Source organism: Macrotis lagotis, chromosome X, assembly GCF_037893015.1.
Source record: "Macrotis lagotis isolate mMagLag1 chromosome X, bilby.v1.9.chrom.fasta, whole genome shotgun sequence".
Classification (NCBI taxonomy): domain Eukaryota; kingdom Metazoa; phylum Chordata; class Mammalia; order Peramelemorphia; family Peramelidae; genus Macrotis; species Macrotis lagotis.
The window spans coordinates 494,488,761-494,506,478 of record NC_133666.1 but is presented as its reverse complement, the minus strand read 5'-3'; the positions used below and the strand labels follow the sequence as shown (position 1 = coordinate 494,506,478).

Here is a 17,718-nt window from a genome sequence, read left to right as displayed (position 1 = left end):
ACCACACACATACATACTTATGTATATAAATATACATGTATTTATAAGTCTATGAGTTATCTGAATAGAATACTAGTGATATAGATCATAGGATTTATGAGGTTGAGGGGAGAAAAAGAGAGAGAGAGAGAAGAGGTCAAGGAGGGAGAGAAGGGTGGAGGGAGGGAGGGAGAGGGAGAGGGAGAGGGAGAGGGAGAGGGAGAGGGAGAGAGAGAGAGAGAGAGAGAGAGAGAGAGAGAGACAGACAGACAGACAGACAGACAGACAGACAGACAGACAGACAAGGAGAGAGAGAGAGAGAGACAGACAAGGAGAGAGAGAAGAGGGCCTAAGTCAAAACCTCGTAATCAGGATCTTTGACATGAAAGATAAGCAGAGGAAAACCAAGAGATACTGATGATATGTTGGAAAAGAAGGAAGGAATCAAGCAGAGGTGTTAGTATTGGCAAGGAGAAGAACCACCTTACTGTCAGATATTAGGGGAATATAGCAAAATGATGTCAAGGTGCTTTGATATGAAGGGAGCTTATCTTGAACAATCTTAATTCTTTTGAGTAAATATACAAACTTTTCAGTTGACAGAAAAAGAATGAGGAAAACTATGAGCAAGAGAGAAGTTTGCAGTACCTTCTTTGGGGAGAAAGATAAATTAATCAGGGAGAAATAAAACTCCATTATTGCAGTAAGGGACTGAGGTTGAATACCATGAATTTGTAATATGTTTAGTTGTAAGATTTCTTCCAGTTGCATTCAGTGGCTCATGACCCAGGGCAAGTCAATTAAACTGGTTGCCTCAAAAAAATGGGGATAAAAATAGTATATATGTCCCAGAGTTGTTGTGAGGATCAGATAATATTTGAAAAGCACTTATCACAGTGCCTTATACATAGTAGGTCTATATAAATATTAGCTATCATTATAGAAAGAAATAGAGGAGATAGACGGTGGTATGAATTTTGGCAAGAAAGAAGCAGTGACAGTAAAAAAGGGCAAAGAATTCTAGAGCAGAGGACACTGTCAGTTGCTGTCATGTCCAACTCTGTGACTCCATGGACTATACCAATGAGATTTTCTTCGCAAAGATATTAGAATGATTTGCCATTTCTTTCTCCAGAGTGTTACTATTTTACAGATGAACTAAGGAAAAATAGGGATTGAGTGGCTTGCCAAGGGTCACAGAGCTAGCAAGTGTCTGAGACTGGATTTGAATGCAGATCTTCCTGACTCCAGGACTGGTGCTCTATCCACTGCAACACCAGGTTTGCTTACATTGGAGATTAGAAATGGCTAATTACCAGACTGATATTAGAGCAGGATAAAAGTGAAATCTGAGAAAGTATAGCGGGGGTGGAGGTTCAAGGATAAGTTTTGGAGGGGTGAGAAGTAAGGAGTGAAATGATAGGTTATACTCAGATAGGAAAAAGTCATGGTTTCTAACTAGGGAAGGGGAACACTAGTAAAATCTAGAGTGTGATCATCAATTACATTTTACTGAGGTTGGGTGAAGGAGTAAGTCTTAAAGACTGAAGAATTGGGAGGTTAGAGAGTCTGAGGGAGTATCTGTGCCAGAGAACTTTGTCATAGCTCCTTACATTAGTGTGGTGAAGTTCAGTGATCTGGTGAAGACCCCTTCTTAGAATAATGAAACTGTTTTTATCATTTCTTTGTATCTGGCACTTAGCACAATGCCTCGGTCATAGCAGATTCTTAATAAATGCAGAAGTTAAAATACATAGGATTGCAAAGGAAACCAATAATATTGAAATAGTTATCAAATTAATTTCAAAAACATTCCTGAATCCTAGGTTTAAAATCCCCAATCTATATTAATTTTAAAGTCCCAAGATAATAATAATAAAAATAATGGCTGTCCTTCATTCTTGAAGGACATGACATTAGGGAGGTGATGCCATAACAAGCACACAGGAACTGAATTTGAGTGCAGTGGGAGGTGCTATGCTAAGTCACCAGTCTCACTTTCTCCTCCAGTGCCATCTGGGTCCAGTGGCCAGATAGAAATCAGGACAACTGGAGATGACTCTGAATAGGAGGCGATTAGGGTTAAGTGACTTAAGGTCACACAGCTAGTAAATATCCCTTTCTCCCTCCTTGACCTCTTTCTCCCCCCTTCTCTTTCTTTCCCCCAAAACTCACAAATACTATGATCTATATCACTATTATTCTATTAAGATAACTCATAGACTTATAAATATATGTATATTTATATGCATAAGTATGTATGTGTATGGTTTTGTATGTAAGATCAAATCTTCAGTCTTGCACAATGTCAAACTCCTGTTCTCCTGACTCCAAGGCCAGTGCTCTATCCACTGCACCATCTAGCTACCCTAAAGTCCCAAGATAGAAGGGCAGGAAATGAGGTAAAGATAGTGAGTCAAGTTCTAAATTCCATCCTCATCTCTGACTCTGAGAATCCCTTTCTTCAAGGCTCAGTTACTTAAATGCCTCTGCTAAATCCTTTAGTTTTTAATGTTCTTTCTTTCCTTCTCAAATACACACATTTTATGTTATAGCCTTGAAAAGGAATATAAGCTCATTAAAATTAGGGATTATTTCTTTGTTTTGTTGTTGACTCCCTTGTACCTAGTCCTAAGTCTTGTGTGCAGCAATCACTTAAAAATTGTTTGTGAATTGGACTGAATACTTTTCAAAGTCAAAATATGAAATCAATTATGGCTTAGATTATTACTGGCTAGACTACAAGGTAACCTGATTAGAACCATGGTAAAATGTTAATAACTCCAGTCTAAAAATTTGCTGTACAGGAATAAACTCAGTGCAACTATATTACTGAGACTATCTCATCTCTAAATATTATTGTCTTCCAGACAAAAAAAATATGATTCTTAAAACTTTTCCCCAGAAATATTTCTTGTTAATACCTAATTAATTTGACAAAGCATATCTATTTTTGTTAAACTTTTTTATAAATTTTGTATTATTGACATTTATTTTACATTTAGCAATTATTATTCTTACATGTTTTAAAAATATGAACCAAAGGTAAGTGTTATCCTCATTATTTGGACATCATTCTTCTTAGTACTCCTCCAAAAAAGGAGCTTTATTGTAAGAATTTATCCTTAAATTTAATATTTTGTTGAGTTAATTTTTGAAGCTATTTCTTGTTGCTAAAATTGCAGCTGTTTGACATCTTTAAGTACCTGCTCAGTGTCCTCACACCGGTTGGCAATGCTTCACACAAAAAAAGGCATCAGACCATAAAAACAGGCAATCAACTACATGTTGAAGCAAACGGACATAGGCAATGAATGAGGGTACTTAAGGAATGGACCCCCCCCCCCCAATAAGTAGAGAGAAAAGCTGCCCTACTACATTACCATAGTGAGGTTGTTAGTAAATGCTATTCACAGGGCAATATAAACATCTGTGAAGTGAAACAGAAACACACTCTCTCCTGACAAATGGAGAGAGCTAATCACAGTTTCATTGTGCTACTACCTAAAGAGAATGAAGAACAAATCCAAGGGTATAACAAAACAAATATGCTATTGACAACTTTCTTCCCTCAACTATATTATAGCATGCCATTTGCCCTCAAGTGTTGCATTTTAAAATTACATTCATGCCATGAAAAATATATAAAAGCTTTAGTGTTTGAGGTAAAAATAATACAAGCTCTATAACTTTAACCTTCTAAACCAGAGATTCTTAACTATTGTTTGTGTATAGAGATCCCCTCAGATAGTTTGGTGAAGCTTATGGACTCCTTAGAAAAATGTTTTAAGTGCATAAAATAAAAATATAACATTATAAGGAAAATCAATTATATTTCAATCTTATCCTCTCTCCCTTGAAATCTATTCATGCTCCTTTTGGGGGCGGGGGATGGATCCAGAGTAAAGAATCACTGCTTTAAGGGGTGGTTAGGTGGTGCAGTGGATAAAGCACCGGCCCTGGAGTCAGGAGTACCTGGGTTCAAATCCGGTCTCAGACACTTAATAATTACCTAGCTGTGTGGCCTTGGGCAAGCCACTTAACCCCATTTGCCTTGCAAAAACTAAAAAAGAATCACTGCTTTAAGCCAGTTTTCAAAGGAAGAAATCCAAAATATCAATGGTCTTATGGGGGGAAAAAAGATTCTAAATCACTATTTAGAGAAATGAAAATTAAATTAACTCTGAGGTTCCACTTCACACTCAGCAGACTTGACAAAGTTGACAAGGAAACAGTTAACTGATGATTTCCAAATCATTCATTATTCTAGTTATTTTATAAAGGAACCCAATTTGATCTGTACTATGAGAAATTGGCAAGGATGAACTTCTAATAATGGTCTTCAAGGGATAAAAATACAAAGAAAATTACATAATGTGAATTTAAATAAAAATTGTTAGATTTAGGGACAGCTAGATGATGCAGTGGATAGAGCACTGATCCTGGAGTCAGGAGAAACTGAGTTCAAATCTGACCTCAGATAATAATTACCTAGCTGTGTGACCTTGGGCAAGTCACTTAACCCCATTGCCTTGCCAAAAAAAAAACCCAAACTGTTTTGAGTATTGGAGACATGAACCAACTTATCTCATTAATGATAACAAAAATAAGTTTAAAATGAATCTATAGGAATAAATGAATAATTTCCTTAGAATTTTCTGAAATATTACCAGGTTTGGGGTTTCCATAAGTCACAGAATTTACAGCTATAAGGAAGCTTAGGATCACCAAGCCCAACGCCTTCATTTTGCAGATGAAGAAATTGAAACCCAGAGATTAAGTGACTTGTATAAGACCACAAAGTATGAGCAGAGCAAGAATTCAAATCCTCATCCTTAAATCCATATGCAGCCTCTACACCAGTTTACTACCTTCTTTGATAAAAGCAAAGTGAAACAATAAAACTTTTTGTGTTTTAGAAGGAAAATCTATGAGTCTAGTGCTCCCAAAATAAGAATTCTATTTTAATATAAATCATTTCTCCTGGTATTTTGCCTACCTATTTTGGGAATACGGACAAGGATTTGAGATCACGTACTCAAAGGTCTTTAAAGCTCATCTTCTAAGTCCATCCCAGTACTATGTAGATGATATACATTTGTCCTAGTACTACTCTGTACTTTTCTGGCCCCATGTAGTGAATAAACCTCTCTCTATATTATTAACCAAACTACTATTTCATCCAAACTGATCCTCATTCATTATTTTAATATCTTACTTCATCTCAGTCCCATTGCAATCTCCCTCTCTTTCCATTCTACCCTTGAAGAACTTCCTCTCAACTGCTAAGAAACTTCCCTATAGCCTGGATCTCTTCCTTTACTAAGTGATTTTCCTTGGAGGGAACAACATCTTGTGTGAGGTCGTCTCCATACTAACAAGAGGTCTTCTTTCACACATTTCCACTCACAAATCCAGTAGGAAGTGTCTGCATCCTCTATCCTTTCAACTGTCACTTTTAGACACCTCTCTGTCCCTAACAAGTCAACTTCTTCCCTTTTAAAATCACACCGCCTAAAAAAGGCTTTCCCTGATTCTTGACATCATGAGCTATTCATCTCTAGGAAAATCCATTTTTTCAGAGATTTTAGTACCCCTTTCAAACATGACAGTGGATAGAGCACTGGTCTTGGAATCAGGAGGATGGGAGCTTGAATCCAGTCTCAGACACTTGACACATACTAACTGTCTAGTCTTGGGCAAGTTTTACCCTCATTGCCTCAAATCTGGGGTCATTTCCAGTCATCCTGATACATATCAGATAGCTCTAGAGGAGAAAGTGAGGCTGGTGACTTAACACAGAACCCCCTCACTCAAATCCAATTCATGTACTTGTCTTGGCATCACCTCTTTGATGCCACAGTCTTCTTAGAGAATAAAGGACAAACATCAACATCATCATCATCCACTGACATCATTCCTGGCAACTTCAATGAACACATTGATCATCTCAAACCCTTTGGTTTCTTAGGTCCTTAATTTGACTGCTCTACCTCTAATCCACCATTTCCATTCATCTGGAGGGTCATACACAAGACTACGATCATTCAGAAAAGCTCAACCTTCAAAATTTCCCTGACCATAATTTCTTTTTCTCTGCTTTTTTCCTCCATCCTTGCTCCTCATATACACCTGCTTTCTGCTGTCATTATGACCTCTGAGGCTTTGATCTCTTCTTGGTACCATATCACTCATGTTCTACTTCTCAGTCTTTACAGGGTTAAATCTATGTTCAATCATTCCAATGATAATTTTCCTTCATTATAAAATTCCTTACTTTCTTGACATACAAGCTAATCCTCAACCCTGGAAGTGCTCCACTTTGTTTTGGTCTATGACAAATTTGTACTAGCTACACAAGACTTGGGTTTTTTTTTTTTCTTCCATTCCTTATGGACTGTCTAACACAATATTTGTAGCAGCCATTTCTAAGTATTTTCCTGTTAAGTTCATAACTCCTCCTTAGGTGAGTTAGATGGTACAGTAGATAGAGTATTGGGATTAGAGTCAGGAAGACCTGAACTCAAATCCAGCTTAAGAAACTTGCCAGCTAAGTGATTTTGGGAAAATCACTTACTCTGACTTGGTATCCTTAATTGTAAAATTAGGATAATAATGGCATCTATCTCAGAGGGTTGAGATCATATTTATAAAGCATCTAGCACAATGTCTACTATACAAATGGTGGGTTCTTGTCCTCTGATAACAAAGAAGACCAAAATGAAACAAAATATATTGTGTCTGACTGTGTCCAATCAGACCAATATGAGCACAAACAGTCCATGAGAACAATTATGTCACGTTTCCTTTGAGCTCCTTCAATTCTTCCTTGTACATAGAGTGTAGCACCCTCACTGAAGAGGGCACACCATGATGGGGGTTCCTGTGTCTTCTATGCTTCCTGGGACACCCTCCAGAGCCCTTACCCTACAGGTTCTTAGCAAAGGATTATTCCCCTCTCCTTCCCTCTAAGGTTCAGGTTCAGTAGAAGAGCTCTGAAGCTTTCTGAAGCAAATTTCCTTATGTCCCTTTCTTTGTATTTCAAAAGTTCTTAGAAATTTCTGGCCTTTTGGAGGATAAGGTAGACCTCCTCCACATTAAATGCCTCTTTCTAAATCCCAATCTTGTAGCAATCTCCTCTTCACAAAACTTTCCATTTCAATAGATTTGTCACCACAGCCCTTACTCTTCCCACCATTTACAAAAATGTTACAGGTCTCCACATACTAAAAATCCCTTCTCTATGTCATACTTTCATTTCAAGCTATTGTCTGTCTTCCTCCTCCCCTCCAATAATAAACTTCTAGAAAGAGTTCTATTCCAGCTACCTTTGCTTCCTCATTTATTGCTCTAACACCTGAAACATAGTTTCTGTGACAATCTACTATAATTATCTGTTTTCTCTATACTTTGTTCCTTGGCAAGCTCCTTTATTCTCATTTGAATAGCATACAAGGTGTGTTCTCCAGTCTTTCTACTGTCCAATCCAAACTTTACACAACATCTAAGATAATCTTACACAAGTTTATTAAATGTATTACTGAGAGAAGCCATGGACTCTCCTTAGAAAATACTTAAAGCTGGGAAATGTTTCCCTTTGCATGGGTTGATTTAGTTGTTGCCCTGCATGATGGCAAGATAAGTAGAATATCACATAAACTTTCAATATTCTATGATTCCATAAGAAAATGAATATAGCCAAGATTAATAACAATGGATATTATTAAAACTTCTATGAGTCATATCATACAGTACTTCTAATGGTCCAGTAGGACTTTCTGTTCTTATAGGATGAATTTGGTAGGGCTGGGAATGAATTTTTAATTGAAAATTTTTAGACATCTGTGGTATATTGCAATATATTAATACATGCACTTTGCTTTTTTTTTCCTTTACGGAATGTTGCCATGTTTTCAGTTTCGGCAAGACAGAATTGCTCATCTTCTCATCACAGCCCATCTGGTTTTGCCCAGGCTGCTTGTGAAACTAAAGAGAGACATGTTATTAGAAGTAGATGTTAATACACTTAACATTGACTGTTATTTACAATGCATACCCAAAGCTACACATCTCACCTTCTACAGGACAAATTATTGGGCATTAAAAAAAATCTAAAAAAGCAATTTAAAGAATCTGTAATTTTGCTAAATCATCATTTAGCAGTTCAAATGTGAACAAATATAAATGGCAACAGACTTACTATGATATTTCATGTATTAAAAAATTGCAAAAGTGATAAGCTATCCATATCACAAGACAGTTTTTTGTTGATTCCTTTTTTAGTTTTTCATATCAAAGAAATCCTATGAGCTTCTTGGCATCATAAAAAATCTGTGCTTTAGTAAAAATATTTTTTTGGGGAAAGGAACAAGAGAGTAAAGCAGATAGTTCTATACATTTCACAGATGTGCTTCTAAAAAATCAACATGGTGCACACACCATGTGAACTGTCACATTAATAACCCTATGCTGATATTCAAATTTTCTGTCTTAAGCTAAAGAAAGATTGAATACCCTGCTGTTGTGTGGCCAAGATTGAAGAGGTGTCTCACTGACATTGTTCAAAGTTTATGAAAATATATGAATGCTCAAATGTCATTGGCTTTGCGCCTCCAACAGACTGTGGTTTTATGAGAAATCAGTCTTTTAATCAAAATGATTGAATACCTTAAGGTCGAATCCAAAGATATCAGTTAATATCTAGAAACGTGCTATTTCTGCAAATTTTGCCAAGCTGTACATATTGTGGTGCATTTTAAAGTGTTAATTTGTGCATTCCATATTGAAAATTGATCTTGAGTTTTAGCTTTTTGTCAAGCAAAAACATATGGTTCTAAGCTCTATGCATTTTACGTGACGGCTGTTGTAGCTGTCACATGTGCAAACTTGATAACCGATGTGACACATACGCAAATAATTTGCTTGTTTAGTAACAATTCAAAGATTCATTATTCATGCAAAAACACATTTTTTAAATGATCAGATGGAAATAGTCTTCATTTTGCACAACCTACTCTCGTTGGTGTGTAAACTCTGATAAAATAAAGCTGGGAACTAAGTGATATTAAAACAAATCCAAGAATATGGGTATTTTCAGATAATTATTGAACCAGATGGTGTTTTTTGTTAATTCTGCCATCAGTCTGAGAACTTGATGTCTTACATCTGCACTTGGTAAAATAAATTTTGCCACTGACATTATTTCAGTTTTCTTAAAATATTTCAATCAGTTTTACACCAAGATTTGCAAACATCTGCCACAGTACAGGCCTGTGAGATGAAATTGTTTCAGAGAATTCCTTTAAGAATACTCAGCAAGATAATAAGTTTTACCTTTTATGTATTAAGTATTACCAAATTTTTTAATTAAAAATGCATATGAGTATTTACTTAATAATTGAAAACAATTCTAGTCTTATAGCACTGCAGCAAATGACATGCCAAAGTGAATAAGAGCCCTACTTCTCACCAATCTCACTCTTACATTTAGATCCTATCTCTTCATATCTCCTCTGGGAACTTTCTCCCTCTTAAACATTGTGAATTGACAAATTAAGGGAAAGAAGTCACCATAAGCATTGTTGCGATAATGTGGGGGTGTTACAATGGAAGTTCATAATACATTATTTCACTTTCTCAGCAAAACACTGTGAGAATTCAATTTCTACTGAATAAAAATTTAAAAATAACCTGGTTATACTCTTTTCCCAAAATTTCTATGGCATATGTAGGAACGATACTAATATATTATAAATCAAATAAAACTTATGACCCTACAAGTCAATTAATCAGCAGTTTGATTTTTGATACTTAATGATTATATAAAATTCCTCATAAATGTTTTTGTTCCAGTACTGTACCATATATAAAATACACATACAATCTATTATTCCTATCTTAAAACAGTATATGATCTATAGAGATTCTACTTAAATGAGCTAAATCTGAATAGTCTTTATGAATAGAAACTCTGATAGATCATAAAATGATAGGACTGATTACCTGATTATGATTTGTTTTTGTTTTTTGTTTTAGGCTCTTGTTAGGCAAATGGGGTTAAGTGACTTGCACAAAGTCACACAGCAGTGGATTGAGCTGTGGCCTTGGTGTCAGGAGGACAGGAGTTGAAATCCAGACTTGATATTCACTAGCTGTATGACCTTGGGAAAGTCACTCAACCCCAATTACCTTGCATCCATGACCATCTCCAGTCATCCTGATTCATATCTGGCCACTGGACCCAGATGGCTCTGGAGGAGCAACCCTAACTCAAATCTAATTCATGTGCTTGTCATGTCATCACCTCCCTGATGTCATGATTTTTGAGAACAAAGGACAAATATTATCATCAAATGTCTGAGACCAGATTTGAGCTCAAATCCTCCTCACTCCAGGGCTGGTACTCTATCCACTGTGCTACTTAGCTGACCCTCTCTGATTATGTTTTCAAGTCTGATGATTAATTATTTCCCTTCTTTGAAAAAAATATTTTGTATGAGTAAATCTTGAGTAATATTTATTAGCCTAGTATCCACAGCCACTCCTTAATGAGTTTATAATAATACTGAGAAGGAATGGTGTGTTCTCATTTTTTGATATACTCTATAATTCTTGCTTACCAAAATTCACATCCAGAAAATCTCTTAAAAGTTTGTGTGTGCCTAACAACAACATGGGATGATGATGAATCTTGATGGGCTTGCTCACTCCATCAGTGCAATAATCAGGGGCAATTTTAGGGGATCTGTGATGGAGATTAATATCTGTATCAAAAAAAAAACCAAACAAACCACTGTGTAGTTTAAATGAAGACCAAAGATTATTATCTTCAATTTTTAAAAAAGTTTTCTTATGTATTATATAATTTTGCTATATCTAATAATTTCTTTCTTCCTTAAGGATATGTTTTTTCCTCTCAACACATTCAGTTTTGATATATGCATATCATGGAAACAAATGTAAAGACTACCAGACTGCCTTCTGTTGAGGGAAGGGGGGAGAGAAGGGAAGGAGGGGAGGAAAATTGTAAAATTCAAAACCTTGCAAAACATGATTCGTAGAAACTACTATTGTATATAATTAGAAAACAAAATATTTATATTAAAAAATGTGTGTGTCGATGACTTTTGTTGTTATATCACATTAATTTTCATATTTCTTTACTCTTTCTAGTAATCCATGGTATTTCTTTTAAGAGAGGGGGGCAAACAGTTCAGCAAAATCAATTACCACATGAACCATGACTGCCAGAACCCAGAGTTCCTCTGCTACCAAAGGGAGAGGAACATTTTTATCAATACTTCTCTGGGTCAAGTCATTATAATTAGACAACGCTCAGTTTTGTTTGTTTGTTTTTACTATTCCTTCTGTTAACATTCTGTAGTCCTTGTATACATTGTTTCTTGGTTCTGCTTACCTCAATTTCTATCATTTCATGTCTTCCCATGCTTCTCCAATTCTCTATATTTGTTGTTTTTTATTATAGTAACATCCATGTACCAAAATTTCATTAGCCTTCTTCCCCCAACATGGATTTATAGGTTCAGAGTAGATTTAGGGCTGGAAGTATCCTTAAAGATCATCTAGTCCAATCTCCTTATCACAAAGAAACTGGCCAAGAGAAACAAAGTGATTTGCCCATAGCCAGACAGTCAGTATGAAAGAAGAATTCAAAGTCAAGTCCTCTAATTTCTAATTGAGCTTTCTAAACAATATGTCTTTCTTTAAATATTTATGAAAACCTCCTTTGAGTCCAAATATTTTCTTTTGCCCTTTCATAGACATATCTCCCACTTAACAATTAATACTATTTCCTATAGAGAATAGAGAAAAAGGGAATGCAGAAAGGGGGAAAAAAGGAGAGAACAATAATAGCTTGATGGAAACACATTTTTGTCTTTTGATTCCTCTAAATAGTCTTTCAAATGGACACTGGCCTATGGGAACTACATAGATGGAGGAAGGAGAGAGACATATCCCAAGTCTCTATTTCATTTCCTAGTTTCTGGCCTTCTGTCTACAAGGTGATATATTTCTAGCTGCTTTGTTCAACCATGGATCACTACCATTTTAGAGATATTTTGTAGTCCTCTTTGACAACTTCTGGCTACCTCCCCTCCCCCGCTTAATTTCTCTGGTATTTTGTTTTTCCCAGTTACATGAAAAAAATAATTTTCAGTGGTCATTTTTAAAACTCTGAGCTCCAAAATCTCTCCCTTGCCACCCCCCCAATGAGAATGCAATTCATTTGTTATGGGTTATAAATGTGTGTCATCATGTAACACATTTCCATAATAATCTTGTTATAAAAGAAAACAATAGTACCCCCCCAAAAAAGAAATCTAAAGAAAAATTAAGTATCCTTCAATCTGTATTCAGAGATCATCATCACTTTCTCTGGGGAAGGATATCATTCTTTAGGCTTGGGTTTTACCTATTGCTGAGAAAAGCTGAGCCAATCACAGCTGATTATCGTATAATATTGCTGTTACTTTGTATATAATACATTCCACTTTGCATCAGTTCATGGAAGTCTTTCCAGGTTATTCCTGCAAGCAACCTGCTCATCATTCTTGCAATATAATAGCATCCTATCAGTATCTCATATCAAAATTTGTTCAGGAGGCAACTAGGTGGCACAGTGGATAGAGCACAGGCCTTGGAGTCAGGAGTACTGAGTTCAAATACAGTATCAGACACTTAATAATTGCCTAGCTGTATGACCTTGGGCAAATCACTTAACTCCATTGCCTTGCAAAAAAAACAAAAACAAAAACCTCAAAAAAAAAAAAAAAACCCAAACACAATTTGTTTAGTCATTTCCCAAATGATACGCATTCACTTAATTCTAATTCCTTGGCAACAGAAAAGAGTTGCTATAGGTCCTTTTTCTTTTTGTTTTTCAACTTTTGGGATATAGATCTAGTAGGTCAAAAGGATATGCATGGTGTGGCAGCTAGGTGGCGCAGTGGATAAAGCACTAGCCCTGGAGTCAGGAAGACCTGAGTTCAAATCTGCCCTCAGACATTTAATAATTACCTAGCTGTGTGACCTTGGGCAAGTCACTTTAACCCTATTAACTGCTTTAAATAAATAAAAAAAATTTAAAGAATATGATGGTTTTATAGCCCTATGGCCATAGTTCCCAAATTGCTCTATAGAAAGGTTGAAACTGCTCACAGCTCCACCAACAGCACATTAATGATTTGTTTTCCTACAATCCCTCCAACATCTGTCATTTCCTTTTCTGTCCTAATTTATTAGGCTTTAGGTAGTAACTCAGAATTGTTTTAATTTGCATGTCTCCAATAAATAGTGATTGAGTAAAAATTTTTAAAAGAACTCTTAAAATACAGCTACAGGTAACATTGATAACCTCATCTGGAAATTGTTCATATCTTTTAATCATTTTTCAATTGGGGAAAGGCTCTTATTTTTATAAATTTTACTCAATTATTTATAAGTTTGAAAAATGAGACTTATCAGAGAAAGTTGCTTCAAAATTTTTTCAGTCATTGCTAATTGTGAATACTTTTATTCTCACTCATAATACTTTGCTGAGTAGTCCTACTGAAAGCTTTGGTATGATTTTTCAGTTATATTACTGACATTAATACAATAACATTCACAAAAATGATAAAAATTACAAAATACTAGAGCTGAAAGGTATCTTACTTAGAGAACAGAGTCCAACCTTTTGTTATCCTCCAAATAAAGAAACAGTCTCAGAGTAAAAGTGACTTAACCAAAGCTATATTTATAGCAAACAGCAGAGTCCACATTTGAACTCAGATTTACCAAGCTCTTTAATGTAAGTTCAATACCTACTTCTATCTTTTTTCTGCCTCCTCAAAGATTGGGAGAGATCTTTGCAAAGAGTTAACAGCAAGATCTATGGCTATGAAGTAGCCAAAGGTTGGACTAGCTTCTGGTGATGAGAGTGGAAGGTGGGAGGAAGTGTGTATAAGAAAGGAACCAGAAGGGCGGCTAGGTGGCGCAGTGGATAAAGCACTGGCCCTGGAGTCAGGAGTACCTGGGTCCAAAACCGGGCTCAGACACTTAATAATTACTTAGCTGTGTGGCCTTGGGCAAGCCACTTAACCTCACTGCCTTGCAAAATCCTAAAAAAAAAAAAAAAAAAGGAAGCAGAAGTGAGTGTCCTTGCCTTCAGAGAGCTTTCAATGTGAATAACTTGCAAAGAAAAAAATCTTAGGAAAGAAAACTCATTTCCACTTGGAAGAATTTACATCAACAACAACAACAGACTAAACCCTGTATTATAAATACAAATACAAAATAAAATCAACGTCCCAAATAACTTGATCATTTAATAACCTATTACAACTAGAAACATCATCACAAATAAAACTATTGCTCACAACAATCTAGGTGATGCAATATTAACCCCTAAATATTGAAAAACATAGGTTTGTTTTTTAAAAATTGTTGTCATATCAAATATACATAACCTTCAAACTTTGTAGAATGAAAAGCTCTCAGAATGTAGAGAATTAACTAAAGAAATCAAAATCACAAGTGAGCAAGAAAAAGTACATCTCCTAAGACTTACTTTGTCAACTACTAGAGTTGTTCTGAAGATTTGTTTAGTGAACCTTACAATACAATATTTGTATTCAATTACAAAAAGTAATCATTTTCATCTACCTATGTAATAGTTTGATGAGCATTAAACATAAAAGAATGATAGGAGGCCGACTACCTGTCCCAGAACAATTTCTATCTAAACTCATTCAAATGAGAACAATAATAATTGGCATTATTTATATAGAACTTATGGAAGGAAGTGACATCTAAGTTGAATTTGTAAGGACAGGTGAAATTTCAAGAGTAAAAAGGGAAGATTATAGATATAGAAAATGTTGTGAACAAAGGCACAGGGGTATGAAAGCATAGGAAACATTCGTGCTGAGTAGTTTAGTTTAAAAAACACATAGGGTACATGTGGAAGGCAATAAAGTTAGAAAGACAAGTTGGAGTCAAACTGTGAGAGGCCTTGAATGCCAGGCTATGGAATTATGTCTTTAACAGTGGGAAACATGTGGTTTTGAACATTAGATAAATGGAATCATAAGTGTATTAAGAAGATTAATTTGTCAGTAGTGTAAAAGATGGAGGATTTGGTGTTAGATGACTCCTATTATAGTCCAGAAGAGATGAAATGAGCTCCTGAGATAATGACAATTGGAACAGTAGGGAAGGGAAAAATAAATAGATTCTACAGTGATAAATTCAATATAACTTAGTAACTGACTTCATGTGAGCTTTGAGACAGGAGGGAGATTCAAAGATGACTCTGAGCTTAAGGTCATGGGTAAAAAGGTAAACTGTGATGCCATTAATAAAAATTTTTTAAAAAAGAACTCATAAAAAAGAGAAACATAATTCTTAAGGAAGATGAATTCAGTTTTAGGCTAAAAAAATAGCTTTCATTTATGTAATATCTTACAATTTACATGGTACTTGAAGAGCATTACCTAATTTGATTCACCTAACAACTTGTAAGACCAATATTTTAGTGTTACTCCCATTTTGCAGAGAGAAAAATTAAGGCTCAGAGAAGGCCTAGGATCACCTGATAAGCAAGAGTCAGGATTAAAAGCAGGCCTTCTGACTCTAAAACTAGTGTTCCTACCACAGCATTCCATAGTGGCTTTCCATGCAAAGTTATTTAGTAAATGCATCTGAAAGACTGCTGGTTTAAAGTACTAGGGAAGACAAAGAATGGGGTCAAAGGTGAAGATGTTAGTCTTAGCCGGCAGGAAATCATCCAGGATATTATGGAAAGAAAAAAAAATGACCCAGAATAATTTTGAGAGATGAAGGAGCAGAACTACAAGAACTCATGTCAGATGATCTTGCGATTCTTAGTAAAGGAGGTGGCAAAACCAGTGGCTGAGAATGTAGAGAACAGGAGAATAGGAAACTTATGAAGAGGGAGAAGTTTAAAATAGAGACTATGGGAAATGTGGCAAATGAATAAAAGGGCTGATTGGTAGCAGCAAGGGTTAAGCTAAAGTCTTTTTTAGAGGGATAACCAAGAGATTATTTGAGGAACTTATTATCGATGAGGTTAATGCTCTTAAGAAGCATTATTATATTCCAAACATCTTCCCTATTGGACATCTGTCTACTGATGTGGTCTTGTTTCTGGAAGATTCTGTCCCCACTCTACTTCTCTAGAATCACCCACAGATTCAGCTAAATTGCCTTGATATAACTTCTAATTATTCTTAGGTTTCAATGGAACCAGTAAATTGAAATACTTTTATTATGCCTTCTTGTCCCAAATAAGCTACTTCTTGTCCAACAGACCTAAAAGTGTTCCACCTCTTTTCAGACATTAAAATTCACAGATGGCACAAAGCTGGAAAGAAGAGCCAATTGAGTTGAGACCCAAAAAGATAATGAATAACTGAGACTTGGATCCAAATCTACTAAGATGAAATTTAGTAGGAAGATATTACATTTTTATACACAATTTCAAATAATAAATTACACAAGTAGAAATAGTTTCTACGCAAAGAGATCAAGCAGTTTTAGTGAATTTGTCTTGTCCTTTGTTCTTGAAGAGGACCATGACATCAGGGAGGGATGTCATAACATGCACATGAATTAGATTTGAGTGAGGGGTTCTGTGTTAACTTACCAGTCTCATTTTCTCCTCAAGAGTCATCTGGATCCAGTGGCCAAATATGAATCAGGACAACTGGAGATGGTCCAGGATGTGGGGCAATCAGGGTTAAATCATTTGTCCAAAGCCACACAGCTAAAATGTGTCAAGTGTCTTGGTGCTGAATTCAAGCTCCCTCCCTCCTAACCCCAAGACCAATGCTCCATCCATTGCACCACTTAGCTGCTCTCTATAATACTTAGTATAGCAGGAGCAACATGGTATAGTGGATAGAAAACTGGTAAGGTCCATGTTTAAGGTTTATTGTTTCAGTGCTCTATCCACTGCACCGTGTGTGTGTGTGTGTGTGTGTGTGTGTGTGTCTGTCTGTCTGTCTGTCTGTCTGTCTGTCTATCTATATCTTTCAATAGTATAGCAACCAAAAACGGCTAATGCCATCTCAAACTGTATTAAGCAGGATAGTGTTCAGAAAGAGAGGAAAGGTATGATAGTTCTGATGATCTTAGTCATAACCCATGTGGAACTAATGTGTCCTTTTGAGTACCACATCTTTAAAGAGGACACTGAGGAGTCAGCAGAGCCTTTGGCAAGAATAGTGAAGAGCCTCAAGATCACTTCATATGAAGATTAGTTGAAAGATCTGATTATTTAGATTAGAAAAGAAAATGGGAGAGGGAGTAGGGGAGAGCTGTTACATAGAAGAGTAAAATTGTACTGGTCCTGCTTGGCCTCCAGAAGGCAGAACTAGGAGCCAAGTATAGAAGTCATAAAAAGAAGCAGATTCAGGAGTAATAGGAGAAACCCAGAAATATAGAAATTTTAAAATAAAATGGGGAGATAACAAGATTTCATGGCTTACATCTCATTAGGAGTCAGGACTGCTGAGCACTTATTAAAATTTTTTAGAAGGGATTTTTGGTGAAATATGGGTTAGATTTATGGGATTCTGGAGTCTAAAAGTCTTCTTGGTCTAAAAGTCTTTGATTATGAATTAATTTTGTAATTTTGCAATTTAATTTTCATAGAATAATTTACAAATATTACCAAGTCTCCTGATAGATCTAAGGGTTGAATTATTAGAGATCAGG

The 17,718-nt window shown here is 35.7% G+C and overlaps 2 protein-coding genes across 4 annotated transcripts in view; both read right to left on the bottom strand.

Annotated features, from left to right (window-relative positions):
* ZNF407 (zinc finger protein 407) overlaps positions 1-17,718 on the bottom strand; it is a 654,777-nt gene that overhangs the window by 58,702 nt on the left and 578,357 nt on the right. The gene's annotated exons all lie outside the window — the stretch shown is intronic.
* LOC141498371 (EF-hand calcium-binding domain-containing protein 11-like) overlaps positions 1-17,718 on the bottom strand; it is a 73,286-nt gene that overhangs the window by 30,615 nt on the left and 24,953 nt on the right. The window contains exon 1 of the mRNA XM_074201489.1: positions 1-17,718. This exon is cut by the window's left edge and continues 30,615 nt beyond it; it is cut by the window's right edge and continues 24,953 nt beyond it. The gene's annotated coding sequence lies outside the window, so the exon portion shown is untranslated.